This window comes from Cebus imitator, unplaced genomic scaffold (assembly GCF_001604975.1).
Source record: "Cebus imitator isolate Cc_AM_T3 unplaced genomic scaffold, Cebus_imitator-1.0 Scaffold78, whole genome shotgun sequence".
NCBI classification, from domain to species: domain Eukaryota; kingdom Metazoa; phylum Chordata; class Mammalia; order Primates; family Cebidae; genus Cebus; species Cebus imitator.
This window is the reverse complement of record NW_016107393.1, coordinates 2,977,363-2,992,168: the sequence shown is the minus strand read 5'-3', so window position 1 is coordinate 2,992,168 and position 14,806 is coordinate 2,977,363. Positions and strand designations below refer to the sequence as shown.

Sequence of the window (14,806 nt, the reverse complement as noted above, 5' to 3'; positions counted from 1 at the left end):
CCAGTTTTCTCTGAAGTCATTATAGACTATAGACATTAAAGACTATGTTGAATCTATGAATCATGTTCACATTTGTTAGTCATTGAATAAATATTTGTCCAGAACTGGGTGTATGACTGTGCTCTTATATAAAGATGCTCACAATATAATGCAGTAATAGTGATGTGAATATAGGTATTACAGGAACAAAGTGAAGGAATACTTCATCCAACCTTAGTGAGTCAAAAAGATACTTCCTCTCTTAAAGATGTATAGAAACAGTCAGATTTATGACCATGTAGGCTATGTTAGTGTAAATGACATGATGAAGGTAAAGCTCCATGGGCATGGACACCCCAGCTGTCTAGATTAGGCCATATTCCCAACATGCATTAGATGTGGCTCAAAAGCCCTAGCCCTTAGCAAATCTATGTCAAGTGAATAAATGGAAAAAAAGTATTTTAAGCAGGAGAGTGATGTGGTTCACGTTTGATTTTTAGATATGTTGTTCTGGCAGTGGTGTGGGAGGTGGATCTAAAGAGACTGAAACTGGAGTGAAGGAGTCCAGTAATGATGGGAAGAGATGAGGATCTGTACTAGGGCAAAAGGCAGTCACGGGGATGGATTTGAGACATATTGAACATCTAAGACCTGGTGACTGTGTGGCTGTAGGAAGAAAAGGAGAAGTATGGGGCAAGTGTTATGGCGGAGTTGCCATCATCTAACTTAAAGAATACAAGGAGACGAGTTATCTAAAGGAAGAAACACGTTAAAGTTTTTATGCAACATATTATAATTTAAATGTGTTCCAACTTTTACATTTGAAACGAACCCATGAGGAAATTCTAATAGATTTTTAATGAATATCTTGTAGTACTTTAAAATTTTTAAATATCCCATGGGCATTATACCAGCACTGGATCAAAAAATAAACTGAAAACATGGATATTTCGCTTTAAAAAAAAAAAACAAGTTTTTTAAGACTATCAAAACACTTGGGCATAACTACCACTTATTCTTCATGCAGAAATCTTGGTAGAGAGAAAATTGTATTGATTCTTTCCCCGCTTTTGCTTTTTTTTTTTTTTTTTTTATTCTTCTCCTGGGTCTGGCATTCTGCAGTAAAGTAGACAATCAGCTACCACTCCCAGACAAGTGGCCTTTGAAAGCTTCTCCTGTAGGAAGAAAAGCTTTCCAAGGAAAGGAGTGATGCTTTCAGGCCAAGGAGAATTCCAAATAAATAGCATTTCTACTTCTGCTTCTCAGTCTGGCTTTAACATTTGGTAAGGGGCAAAACAACCCAACCAAAGAAAGCTATTGTTCATTTGAACTTAAAGTTCAAATAATGTTACATTTAATTCATAATCAGATCATTATAACTATAGTTGAAATATCTAATTCTGGTATAGTGAAGGTTTGTAAGAAATCTTGTTTACTTTGTTTCTCACTTTTTAGCACTGCTGTCTTCCTCTTCTACGTGTATGGTTTAGTGTCACAGAATGAGTAATTTTATTGCCACATTGCAGAGCAAATTCTCTCAGCCCAAATAAATTTGGCTTTGGGCATGGTTATGGGGCATCCAGTTGGCAATACCCTGCAGGTATCTGGATATACAGAGCTGAGGACTGGGGCAGAGGCCTGAGCTCAGAGAAGCAGTCACTGGCAGAGAGATGATACCGTGAGAGGCAGGGAGACCAGTCAGAGGGGGTAGAGGGCCACCAGCAGAAGACTGATGTTGGCACCTGAACAGTATCAACATACACAGAAATGAAAGAAGGGCAGTTCTAAAAAGAGAAAGCAACTTGATTAGCGAGACTAGAGGAGGGCCTGGAGAGAGAAATATCCTAGAAGGCAAAGCTTCAAGAGCTTAAAGAAGGAAGGAGTAAGAGAGCAAGTGAAGCAAACAGCTTCTCTCCTTAGGTAAAGCCCTGACTCCCTAATATCCTTCCTTCCTTCCCTAACTCCTCAGAACCTTAAGAGAAGGCAGTAGTTAGTTGTTGTTTCCTTACTTATAAATGTTCACAATCTATTCTATATGGACTATAATTTCTTCATTGTACAAGTATGACTTCAGATTAACTTTCTTAGTATTGCTTCTATCTAGTTTGTTTATAGGCTTTGTGGTTTTTAATGGTCTTTTCCTGTAAGTAGCTATAGTTGATTTGACTGTAATACAGGTTCTTCAATATTCATTATTTTAGTGGTTACCCAGCAGATTTTATCATTGTTTACTCAGAAATGTTTTTTAGCCCACTCTGCTCCTTATTCGGGATAAAGCAGATAAATACCTTGCTCAGAGCCAAACAGGAATACTTTAGATTCTGCTTCCATAGACTTTCTACTTTATTTGCACTGACTCCTAAAAATATTGAAAAGGATAAATAGAAAAGTTCATTTAATTGTCTGAGTTCATTTATTGTTCTGAGCAAGAACAGTACTCCCTATCTGATCAGTATCACTTCTGATTCATATTTTATCCACAGAAAGGTACAGTTTTGTTTTTCCCCAAATAGATTGTGGTTTAACCTGTATTTGGCCTACTGTAAAATGTAGTTTGTGTGCAAAATTCAAACCCCTTAACCCAGGTCTGAGTCATACTTCTATTAAAACACCCTGAAATAGTTAATTTTTATTTGCCCATTCCTCATGGGTAAAGATTTTGTTATGGATCTTAAACAGCATTATGGTAAAGGAGTGATTTTAAAAGTCATCTCTCTTGGTTCACAAGAATACAGTTCTGTGTAAAGAGAAAATAAAATAGATATTATAATAATGCCATACTTTTTATCAACCGTATGTCAGAGCTCCTTATTAACCTTATTTTTATGGCATTTTGGTGAGTTTGTTTTTATTCTAGTTCTCATATTCACAGAGACCAGAATGTAAAAAAATTAAGACTTTTATCCAAAGCCTCATAGGCATTAGATCTGAGTAACTTTGGCATTGCTGACACACTACTTGTCTTTTTCCTCCAAGCTTAAAATATTTATGAAACACTTGAAAGCCTTCTCATCCGTTTTTTATTTTTCCCTTAGAGTATTGATTTCTATTTTTTTAACTTCAAAAATTCACATCGCACAATTGTTAAAACGTTTGAAAATACCTTTCTTAAATTTAGCTTTTAATCTAAATTTTTTATTTTTTAAAAGACCTAATTTTATAGCACATGATATAGCCAATAAAACAAATATTCATCAACATTGAGCAAAATGATAAATTTTACTTTTGAAAGTTTGTTTTTAAGAAAAACTGAACCTATCCTTTAGTTTTTTGTTTCTTGGTTTTCCTTTTTTTCCTGGTAGCTGCTGGCCTCACAAAGTGTCATTAGCATATCAGTTTGGTGTTTTGGCAAAATAAAAATTATACTAATCCTTTCATCCAAGTCTAAGTGCTATTGCTTAAAATTTTTCTTCTGGAATTTTTCATGTGAAGTTCTTGGAGATTGAGAAAAGATAATAATTCAGATCTATTGATAAAGATTAATTGCTGCAAGAGATGTACTGTGAAATGCATATGCAAAGTCTGAGAAGACATGTTAGAGAAGATAGGAAGTAGCCATTTCTAAGTCACTTCCTTCATCTTTAAAGTATCAACATTTATTAGGTTAACATCAAATACTTGAGAGCGGATTCTTGAAATCAGTGACCAAATCTGAATTCTTGCTATAAGATTTGAAATGCCTGAAAATCAAATGTAATTGTGGAAATTCAGATACTTTGTTATTTATTAAATGGTCCTGATAATTTTAATGATAGCCACATATTTTAAACAAATGATTATCTTTGAGAAAGGAACTATAAATGAGATCCTAATTCAAGAATTCCCTTTTTTTATGGCTATTGTTTGCTCTTGTTTTTGGTGGTACTGAAAAAAAAAAAATAGGGTTTAGTGGGAAGGGGAGGCCTGCACAGTCTAGCACACAGGCCTTACACCCTTAGTCTTGGTGGTAGTAAAACCAAAATCCCTGAGTTGGAGGGGGTTTTAGGTCAAAGCTTAGACATGACATTTCCCTCTAAGCTGAGCTCTCCTTCTGTGTTCTTTCTCCATGATAGGCCCCTCCATCTACCGAAGCTGGGAGTCTTGTGAATAGTACATTGGATATTAACCCCATCTCTAATCAGTTATCATGTCCTGTTGAGTCTATCACTTTAGTCTGCATTGTTTTCTCATTACAGCCCAACCCTCAGTTCAAATTGTCTCTCAGTGGAGTACTATAATGCCTTCTACTTGAACTCCTTAGCTCTACAGCCTCTTTTTTTCTCACCCAGCCTTCACCATAAGCTCCTCTTGCACATAGACATAATTTATTCTCCAACCACTGATGTTCCTAACATGAAGGCCTCATCATGGCATGCCCTTGTTTAAAATCTGTCTTTGACTCTTCACTGCCTTTAGGACAATTCTAAACACATTAAACTGACTTATAGGACTTGAATTGGTCTGATCCCAACTTACCTCTCCAAGAACATTTCTTACCCCAGAGAAAACTTCAGTCAATACCAAAAATCTTTCATTCCAGGACACCATTCTTATTCTGGCTCCAGGTCTGGCTTTATGTGTAGTTTTCTCAAAACATATCTCAATCAGTTCTTCTTCTTCTTCTATATTCCCTTTTGCCTAGGTAAATTCTACTCTTCAAGTTTTCAGTTTAGATTTTACTTTTTCAGGAAAGCTTTACTGGACACCTGTGAAAGAACTACAAACCGGTAGCATGTCAGTATTTTTCCTATTGCCACATTATCACTCTGTATCTTAAATACTGTATGTTCAAGTGAACCCTTTACAAGGCAGTTAGCTCCATGAAGGCATAGTCTCAAGGTTTCTGGGACATCATTATATCCTTAACACCTAGTACAGTATGTGGCTTTTAGCCATCATTAAAAGTCAGTTGGATATTTGAATAGATGGATTTTTTTATTCATAAACATCTGAGAAAGCCAAGTATGCTTTTAGAATTACTAGACACCTCAAAGTTCTGTGCCAGAATATGGAAACATAAAGTGCCTCCTGGCCCACCTCTTGTCCTGTTCAACAAGAAGGTGGACACCTAGTTCTGACTGCCAACCTCCAACTACATCTCCTGAAAATAGCCATTTTGAGGCTACTCCCAGGCCCACACAGGTGTTGTCAGAAAAGGAAGGGATATGGAAAAGAGACCTACACAGGACTTGGAAGTAGTCCCAGGGCCATTAGGGCATGGACTTATAGAATCCCAGGAACTCAGGATGTGGTCTAGAAGGAGGTGGGGGGAAGGCATAGACAAAGTGGGCTGATCCTTTTGGCCTACTGACTGGGTAGGAGTATGGCCAGAGAGGGCTGTGTCTACGAGCCCTACTCCAAGCAGGAGATGATCTGGATTTGTTCTAGAGTTTGTACTCCTAGTGTATATTTGTGAAAGTATAGCATTAAAAACAACTGTCTAATATTGTATTTGTAAAATCCCATCTGAAAGTATGAATAGAACTTAAAGGTTGTAACTAACCTTTTAATTGTTTGTATTTCAAGACCACATGACTCTCTGTTCTGTTGTGTTCTGGGAAGCAGTTTCAAGTACTGTTTAAGAGCACAGTGTTTAAAGCCAAAATAGGGGTATGAGTTGTCAGCTGGTTTTTGTTCTGAATTGTTCCTTTGCTGGCTGTGAAGCCCTTGGCAGAGTGCTTCATCTGCTGAATAGAGGTAATCTTCCTTCAGGCTTGTAGTGAAAGTACGTGAGGTTAGAGTCTTTAAAAGGCTTAGCTCAAGTAAATGCTCAATAGATCACAGGGCTGTCATCATCATCATAATCACTGTCATTATTTTTACAGCTGTTATTTCTCATTGTCCATAACTGTTGTGATGACCTTGGGCAAGTCACATAGCCTCTCAGAACCTCAATTTCTTCCTCCATAAAATGAGATATTTGGAGGACAGAATAACAAAGATTTTGTCCAGTTAAAAATAAGGACTTTGAGGAGTTCTTTCTCTTTCAGTTTACACTGAACTTGAACTTGACCCCACAAGCTGTGTTTAAATTGTTAATGGAAGTTAGCTACTATGCATGTAGTATCAGTATATATTCTACTTTTATCAAACTTGGTATGCAATAACTGAAGAAACCTGGATTAAATATGTAGTTTATGAAACAAGTATGTAGTTTATGGAACAAGTATTTGCTTTACAGAAAGATTCACTGTAGAATCCCTTTTACTCACAGGCTCTACTAGTACATTAAAAATAAAATTCGATTTTAAAAAAGATATTTGGTTTGCCTGAAACTTTCCAGAAACATATGCAGACATTCTTAATCCTTTGAATCACAGAATCCTTTGTGAATTGATTAACTTTGATTCCTCTCTCTGAGTGATGAGCATGGTTGCAAATATTTGCATACAATTCCTGGAGAGGGGGTGGTCTGTGGATCCTAATTTAAGAATCCTTGGCATAAAGCCAATATAAAGAGAATGCCAATAAAAACGGAATATGCTGAGGATATTGTAGGCATTTCTAAATGCCAGTCTCCAAACACCTGGCTCTCTTCAGAATCAGAGAAACAAAGAGAGAACTAATATTTATTGCGCTCACCCTGTGCCGGACACTGTGTTAAGCACTGTGTTAAGTGACCTTCCCCCTCCAAATCTAAGAAAGACAGGTATTATTTCAGATGAGAAAACTGAGGCTCACAGAATAAGCACTTCTCCAAACTCTTTTCACTATTAAATGGTAAAAGCAAAATTTGAACTGGGGTCTAGCTCTAAGGCTACATACACTATGATAAAAGACCCTAAATTCCTTCACATTTATTCCCAAGCTCCCAAGTCTTTATTAAAGAATAGATCACAGAAATGTATAGATTTTTCTTAGTGAACTCACAAAGGAATTCCCAAAATCAGCTTCCTGTTGAGAGCCAGTCCTTTCCCTCTCCCATGTTCTGTGCCATCAGAGCTGGGAGGACTTGCAGGAGTGATATGTTGATATTGGGATGGGGTGGGGAAGCAGAGAGCTGAGAGAAGAGGGACTCTCTTGGCTGGACATGATTCAAAAGTTCTGATCCTCTACGTGCTCCAGTAAAGTTTTCCGGCTGACATCTGTGTTAAAGAGTTGTCAGCTGGGAGCAGAGAAGTGGCCAGTCAGCTTCAGAAAACCTCATTTGCCAAGTCTCACATGAGAATAGTGAAGACAGGCTCCATTTGGAAAAGACCTGCTTCTAGAAAGATTTATTACATAGGGGTCATGTTGCATAACATGGGCTATGTTCAGGATACTCAACTCCTCCTTGATTCATTCACATTTCATGAGACAGCTAGCTAGTCTCTTCAAAAAGGAGGGACTAAATGGGGAAATAAATGAAGGTCCTGATATGAATGAAAGAACAACCTATGTCTTATTAGAATTCTTTCTTGGACTATGTCTATAGCCTTGGTGCTATAAGCCAATATTGAGCTTTCTTCATAAACAGCGTGACCCAATGCTGTGCAAAAAGCACTGTGCTTTGCACGCTTAAAGACCTTATATATTAAGGTAAGTTCTGTTGTCCTCATGTTCTAACCTGTCCAAACAGAACATTCATGGTGATTTGGGAATACACTCACAAATACATTTTTGGTTTCAAGTCATTTTAAGATATGCTATCTTATCACCTCAGCCTTCATGTGTCCTAGAAAATTATGCTGTTTTCACAGTGATATTAAAGGCACTGTGAGATTTGGTATTTGATTTAGATTTTCCTCATGATTTCCCATATGATATATAACTGCTTCATAAAGTTACTTGCTGTGAAGTATTTCAGACCCTTATTCGGCAGTAATGAGGAAGATACTACTTAAAAAATGTTTAAGAGTAAAATATGCATATTTAGGAGTAACTGACATCTGACATGCATTTTTTTCTCATATGCTATGGATGGTGCAAAAGATATTTACTAGTGTAAAGATGATACCTCCTTATATCAGCAAGGCAGCATAACATAGCGATGAAAGTATGGACTCTAGAGCCAAACTATGTGTGTTTGAACCCCAGCTCTCATGCTTGCCTGCTTCAGGATCTTGGGCAAAATATTGTGTCTTTGTGTGCCCTGTTTCCTCATCTAGAGAATACAGATAATAGCAAGTTCTTCCTTTATTGTGTTAATTTGAAAATTGGGTGGATTCATATATATAAGTGCTTAGAACAGTGTTGGTGCATAATAAATGTTATGTAAGTGTTAGACATTATTTTACAAATGTGTAAAGATGACTAATAAACTCTAGGTGTTAGATGGTTTAAAAAATAACAGTTTATCCTCAGTTTAAGGTCTAACTAGGACTTCTGCCATTCTGTCTTCTTCTAGCAAATCTGCATATCAATTAATGGTGTCACTGACATCTGTGGGCTGAGGATCCTCATGTACCTGTAAATGGAAATGTGTACTAAGTTTGATAGACTTCAGTTTGACAGATTGAATAAATACCATTTCTCACATATACCCAACATATTTTTGCCAAATGTATGTCAGCCCTACTGTGATAATGAAATACCACTGTACCATAAATGTTGCTAACTTCATAACAGCTTTGAATATGATCAGTGAATACTGAGGGAAAAATAACACGAATACTATGTGAGAAGTCCTTGAAACCATTTGATGCTAAAATAGTATCTTCACATTCGAAAGTGCTGGAAACGTGGTCATTCATTCACTCAAAATATGTATTGAGTACCTACTATGGGCATGGCACTGCTCTAGAAACTGGGAATATAGTTGTTGCCTTTGTGGAGATTATATTTTAGTAAGAGGAGATAATGAACAAGTAAACAAGTAAAAGATGGTCATTTTAGAGACAAGTAAGTGCCATGAAGTAAAGAAAACAGAACAGTGTAATAGACGGAGAGGCTCACTGAGGAAGTGGTAACTGAGCTGAGACACAGCTGAAATGGGAGCAGGGAGTTTCATGCTGAGGGAACAGCAAACGCAAAAGCCTGAGATAGAGTGAATGTGATGTGTTTGGGAGCGAGGGAGGAAGGAAGCTTAGATCTTGGGGGCTGGGGAGAAGAGGCAGTGCTTGGTGAGGTTTTGGAAGCAGTCAGGGGCTTCATTAAACGCATGGTGACTGTAGGCCATGGCAAGGGGGCTGATTTTAATCCAGGTGCTGTGGGAAGCTGTTGCACTGGAGTGACATGATCAGATTTGTATCTTTAAACAGTTCGCTTGGCTGCTATGTCAGAACCAAATGAGCATCAGGGGTCCCAGAAAGATCCCTTAACAGCCATAAGCTGTAGTACAGACAAATGCTGGTGTCTCAGACTAGTATCAGACAGTGACGTGGAAGGAAACGGGAAGATTTGCAGTCTGTGTTGGAGGTGGAAACAACAGGACTTGCCAATAGCCTAAATATAGGTGGGAGCTAAAGGAGGAATCAAAGAATCACATATTTTAAGGTCTTGTTCAAGTCTTGCCTTCACAGTGAAACTTTCCCCACCTCTTCTAACCCACTTTTGTCTCTCCTTTGATTACAGTGGTTGGTGAGCTGATAGTATGTGCAAGGCATTGTCCCTGGTGCTTAGAATACGTTAGTGAATAAAACAAAGCTCTCTGCCCTGTGGATGTTATGTTCTGTCCTGTACCACTTCTATATCTGTGCCTCTAATTTACACTAAATTTTATGTGTCTTTGTTTCGTCTCTAATTGTATTGGATATATTATTTTTGTTCTCTAAATAGACAAGCACCTTTAGGACCAGTGACCCCACTTTTCAATTTACCATAACATCTAGCTCAGTGATGGTAGAAGCAAAAGTAACAGTTTAAATATGTTCTTTTCATCCCCACAAATAGCTTGTTTATAGGTTTGCCTGCTGCTTTAAATAAGTAAACTCGTGAAAATCCAGAATTGCAATTCAGATGATTAGAAGGGCCATGATTTTTTATTAAAAAAGATTATGGGTTGGGTTCAGTGGCTTATGCCTGTAGTCCCAGCACTTTGGGAGGCCAATGCAGGTGGATCACTTGAGGTCAGGAGTTTGAGACCAGCCTGGCCAACATGGTGTAAGTCCTTCTCTACTAAAAATACAAAATTAGCCTGATATGGTGGTGGGCATCTATAATCCCAGCTACTCAGGAGGCTGAGGCAGGAGAATCGCTTGAATCCAGGAGGTTGAGGTTGCAGTGAGCCGGAGAACGTGCCACAGCACTCCAGCCTGGGTGACAGAGCGAACCGACGTCAAAAAAAAAAAAAAAAAATGTACTCACTCAAGAGTGAGTACATAACAGCTGCCCTCCCCCAATGAATGTAATTAAAAATTTGTAAACAAGTCATTATGCATTTGTCAGGGAGACTTGGATGAAGGAACTGAAGCTGAGGAATCAGAGGCAATAGTCCATTTTAAATTAATCCAAAATGAAGACATGGAAACTATAATTTAGAATTGTAAAAAGAAAATAATTTCTGATTTCTAAAAATTCGAATATGTGCACTTTATACAGGACTTCCATTTTCTACATTTACAATTTATAATTGACAGTTATAAATCCTTTAACCAGGTCACGTTCATCCTGGCAATGAAAAATAATGATTCAAATACACAACTAAGTTGGCTTCAGGTTATGACTTTCTGAGTATGTCTTAAAATACTAACAGAAAACAAAAGTCATGCTTTTATGTTTTGCAAGGAAGACAGTATCTTCACAAACACTCATAGGCTATTGACTCCTTTTCAAGACCCCTTATGGTAGGATTGGCGTTGAGGTACTACTGCTAATGCAATGCTATGTCTTACACAGCTGCCCTGCAGGTTAATTAAGCTTTTGAGGACTATCCCTGGAATTATTATTTCCATGAAAAATGCTTCTGGATTCTAGAATACTGACTTTAAACCAAAATTAGGAACATACTTCATTTATAAGAGGTCTTCTTCAACTTATTTCTGTAATTTTCATAATCCATGTACTCTTTGAAGATGATCATACTTACCATGAACAATAAATCCTTTAATCAGGTAGTATGCAGCAGCACAGTTCTTATGTTAAAAACACAGATGCTGTCCCCTTACCTCTTTCATTCACTCAATACATTCATTAAGTGCCTTCTCTGGGCAGGGCCCTAGACAAACAGCAGTAAATCAAGTCTGGTGTCTAAGCTGGAAGAGCTTAGAGCCCTTTGGGGAAGAAGACATATGCACAAGTAATATACAGTGAACAATCATAAGTACTGTAGTGGAGATGAAAATAAAATGCATTCAGGTTCAGAGGAAAGCAAAATGCTTTCTTCTGAAAAAAGATGGAAGGCTTCCTGGAAGAGATGGCATTTAAAGTGCCACTTAAAAGTGGAGAGAATTTTAAAGGAGACAAGAGAAAAGCATCCTGGAAGGCATGACAGCATGAAAAAAGTGATAGAACTCAGAAAGTGTGTCTGTACAAGAACTAGCTAGTGCTTCATGCAGGCAACATTTCTGAAGCAACTACCAAGTGTAAGGCACTGCCTATGAGGCCAGAGAAGAAAAGAAAAATAAGATGTGGGCCCTGCCCTGAGGGAGAATTTGGTTTAATAAATCTTATAAAGTATGAGAAAACAGTTTCCACTTAAGCTTGAGGATGGTGGTGGATGCTGAACTGCAGCATTGGAATCGGATTCTATGGGGATGTTGACAATAATGCTCATCATTCACTAACTCCTTCAGTGTTCTAGGCACCATGGTAAGGATTTACATGCATTATTTCCTTCAGAGCTCCTCATGAGATATGATTGCTGTTTTATTCCTACTTGTCAGCTGAGAAGATTGGGGTTAAGTCAAGTAATTTATGTAGTGTTTCCCAGCTGGTAAGTAGCAGAGTAGAGATTTAAACTCGTGTATAGTAATACAGAGTCTGTAACTCACTGAGGGGAGTCATAGGAGATGTTTGAGTAGGGTAATGACTGATTTGAGCTGTTCTTAAGAATTCATTTGACTACAAGGGGAATGCAATGATTAAGGAATTATGTTGTGAACGGCTAATGAGGACCTAAATGGAGGTAATGATAATGGGTATGGAAAAGGAAAGGAGGTGACAGATGTCATAAAGATTACTAACTGGATTCAGGGACAAGGAAGAGGGAGAAATCAAATACAATTTTAGAGTGTGCATGTGAGGAAGTAAAGACCAGCAGAGAAGAAATGTCCTTTAGGGAGTGAGGTGAGGGGATGAGGGCATGGAGGCTGGGATAAGTAGTTTAATTTTGTGCAAGTTGAACTTGAGGTGCCAGTGGGATATACATGGGAGGGAAAATGCAAAAGTTGAGGTTAGAAATACAAAAGTTGATCTTGGATAAGAGGTGATTTAGAAAGATTGTATTCTACCAATGGTAGAGAGGTTGAGGAGGACCAATAAAGGCCTTCAGAACCCTAGTTTTATTTTGCTAGAGAAATCATAAGCCAGATTACAATGTTTATGAAGTGAGGAGATAGTAAAAAATAAAACAACGGAAATATAGGCTACTCTAAAAGAAGTTAAATGGTAAGAGGAAGTAGTTGGTAGACTAAGAGGCTAACAAGAATGAAGCAAATTTTGTTTCCTTAAGAATGGGCTGACTAAAGAAAGATGGTGTTTGATAGGGTAAGGTCTTATAGAGAGGGTGGGGCTGCATTAACGAACTCAAGGTGATGACTTAGCTGGGTGATGCCTGGTGCCTCCTTTGGATCCATCCAAACTCTTCTCATCTTTTGGATAATCACTTAAATGTTGCCTCTCTGCAGAGCCTTTGTCTCTCCTGTAGTTTTCCCCATAGAGGCTTAAGTGTTTCTTATCCAATTCTCCCACAGCTCTTAGTACATACCTGCACTATGGACCAGTGGTTCTCAAACATCAGCATGTTTCAGGTCATTTGGGGGCTGGCTAAAACACAGATTACTGGGCCCCATCCTCAGCCTTTAGGATTCTGCAGATCTGGAGTGAGGCCTCAGAATTTGCTTTTCTAACAAGTTCTCAGGTGATGCTGATGCTGCTGGTCTGAGGACCACACTTTGTGTACTGCTGAACTAAACTAAAAATATGTGAGAGGTATAAATAAAGAGCTTGGGAGTTCAAGGATGTACTAGTAGTCCAGACTTAGAAATGTTCTAGAAAAATACTCCAAGAAATCAGTCAAAATTTAACAGCAGGCAAGAAAGAATAAAATACTTCGCTTAGCTTCATGAAATAAAAATACTTTGAAGAGGTCATCAGCATAATCTCTACAGAGCAGAGGTTTCTTAGGGGAGAGCTGTCATAGATGAAGCTTTTTTTTTTAAATGAAAACCACAGCCATGACTGTAATTTTACTGTAATCATGAGGAATGCCCAATTGTTATTTGAGGGGAAATAAGTATATAGCCAGCATATTATTTTTTATTTAGAATAGTATTTTGTTATTCATAACTGAGATCATTAAGACTGGAAAAATGTACCATTTCTAAGAGCTGGTTTTATAATTACCATTTTGTGTGCTGCATCTAATTATTCATATAGGTTCACGTGTCCCTGATAGTTACTGTGCAGATCTGACATAAGTAGATATACTAAATCTCAGAATTTGGGTAAGTATAATTTTTTCTGTACATCACTAAAGTGTTGGCTGTGGTTAGCAAATGTGCTAAGTTCCACAACCAAAGGTCCAAAATCCTTCCTGACATTTGCAAGTATCAGTCATTTCAAGTTTCTTTTATTCATTCAAATGCCAACTAAGCTAACTCATCAGTGTCAATACCAATCAGCTTAGCATAAGCAAAATAACCATTCAGTCATAGCCACACTGTGTAACATGGATATATCAGATGCTTTATTCTGATAATATAGTCAGATGCCACTAGATGCAAAGTTAAATTAATTAGATATGAGAGTAAATAATAAATCATTTTTGTTCCAAGCCTGTATAACTTTAATTTTACCATGATAATACCCCATATAACTGAAATTAGGTTTTTGAGTTGAGATGCGTAAACTTCTCTATTAATTTTATCAATATCAAATTGACATCTACTTTAGTCTTTTTGAATATATGAATCTTTATTTAAAACCTAACAATCCATGGGAAAGGAAACAGATTCTTCAGGCCTAATAGTATGCAAATAAATTATTCTTGTCTAACAGAATATAAATAAAGTTTGTCATGAGAACATATTCCTTTTTGAAATAAAAAGCAATTTTAAAAGATTTAGTTGCCCACCTAAGGGGGAATAATCCCTTGACATATAAGTGATACTGAAAATTCCAAATTGTTATGATAAGTAGATATTTTGAGAGAATTGAATTGCTTTGTTAGAAGGGAAATGTGGTGTCAGTTTTCTTCATTTTTATTTTACCATGATAGAATGGTAGTTTTTGAGTAGCTGGGAGATACTTAGAAAAATTACGTGAAAGAAAGCCACTTGTCAGTCTTTTAGGATATATTTGGTTCTCTGTCATCAGAAGGTAGTCTGCCCTCTCCCTGGAATCAAGTTGCAAACACTATCCTCAATAGTAATTAGAGCTAAGCGGCAATTACAGGACATATGATTTGTTCAGAGGCACTGCCTGCCGGCGGTTTCCTAGCACCACATTTCACAGGAACACCAGGTTGAAATGATGGAATTATTTACCTTTAAATAAAATACCTCATACAATGCTCAAATGCAGAAGGGAACGTGGACTTTAACCTTAAAAACAAAGGTAAGCACTGCTAATTAACCCACATTTACACCTTAAGAAACTTTCTTATGAAGTATGTGACAAAAATATAAAACAGTTCAAATGAACTTCAGAAAAGAGAACAGTATCAGAATTAAGACAAATAGAATTTGCTAGTTGTGCAACTCCTTTGTCTAATACTATCTTGATTTTCCTAGCCTGTTTGTATTTCAGTTGCACTTTTGAGCCACTGTGC

General features: G+C 37.4%; 1 protein-coding gene across 8 annotated transcripts in view; it reads left to right on the top strand.

The window, feature by feature from the left end:
* The window catches only part of ZNF385B (zinc finger protein 385B), a 382,729-nt gene that overhangs the window by 251,240 nt on the left and 116,683 nt on the right, over positions 1 to 14,806 (top strand). The window contains exon 1 of one of the 8 annotated variants that reach the window (XM_037740046.1): positions 10,943 to 10,946. The exons of 5 other annotated variants lie outside the window; for them this stretch is intronic. The gene's annotated coding sequence lies outside the window, so the exon portion shown is untranslated. Of the gene's footprint in view, positions 1 to 10,942; positions 10,947 to 14,402; positions 14,593 to 14,806 lie in introns of those variants that run through there. 2 more of the 8 variants (XM_017532740.2, XM_017532738.2) reach the window with 2 other exon arrangements.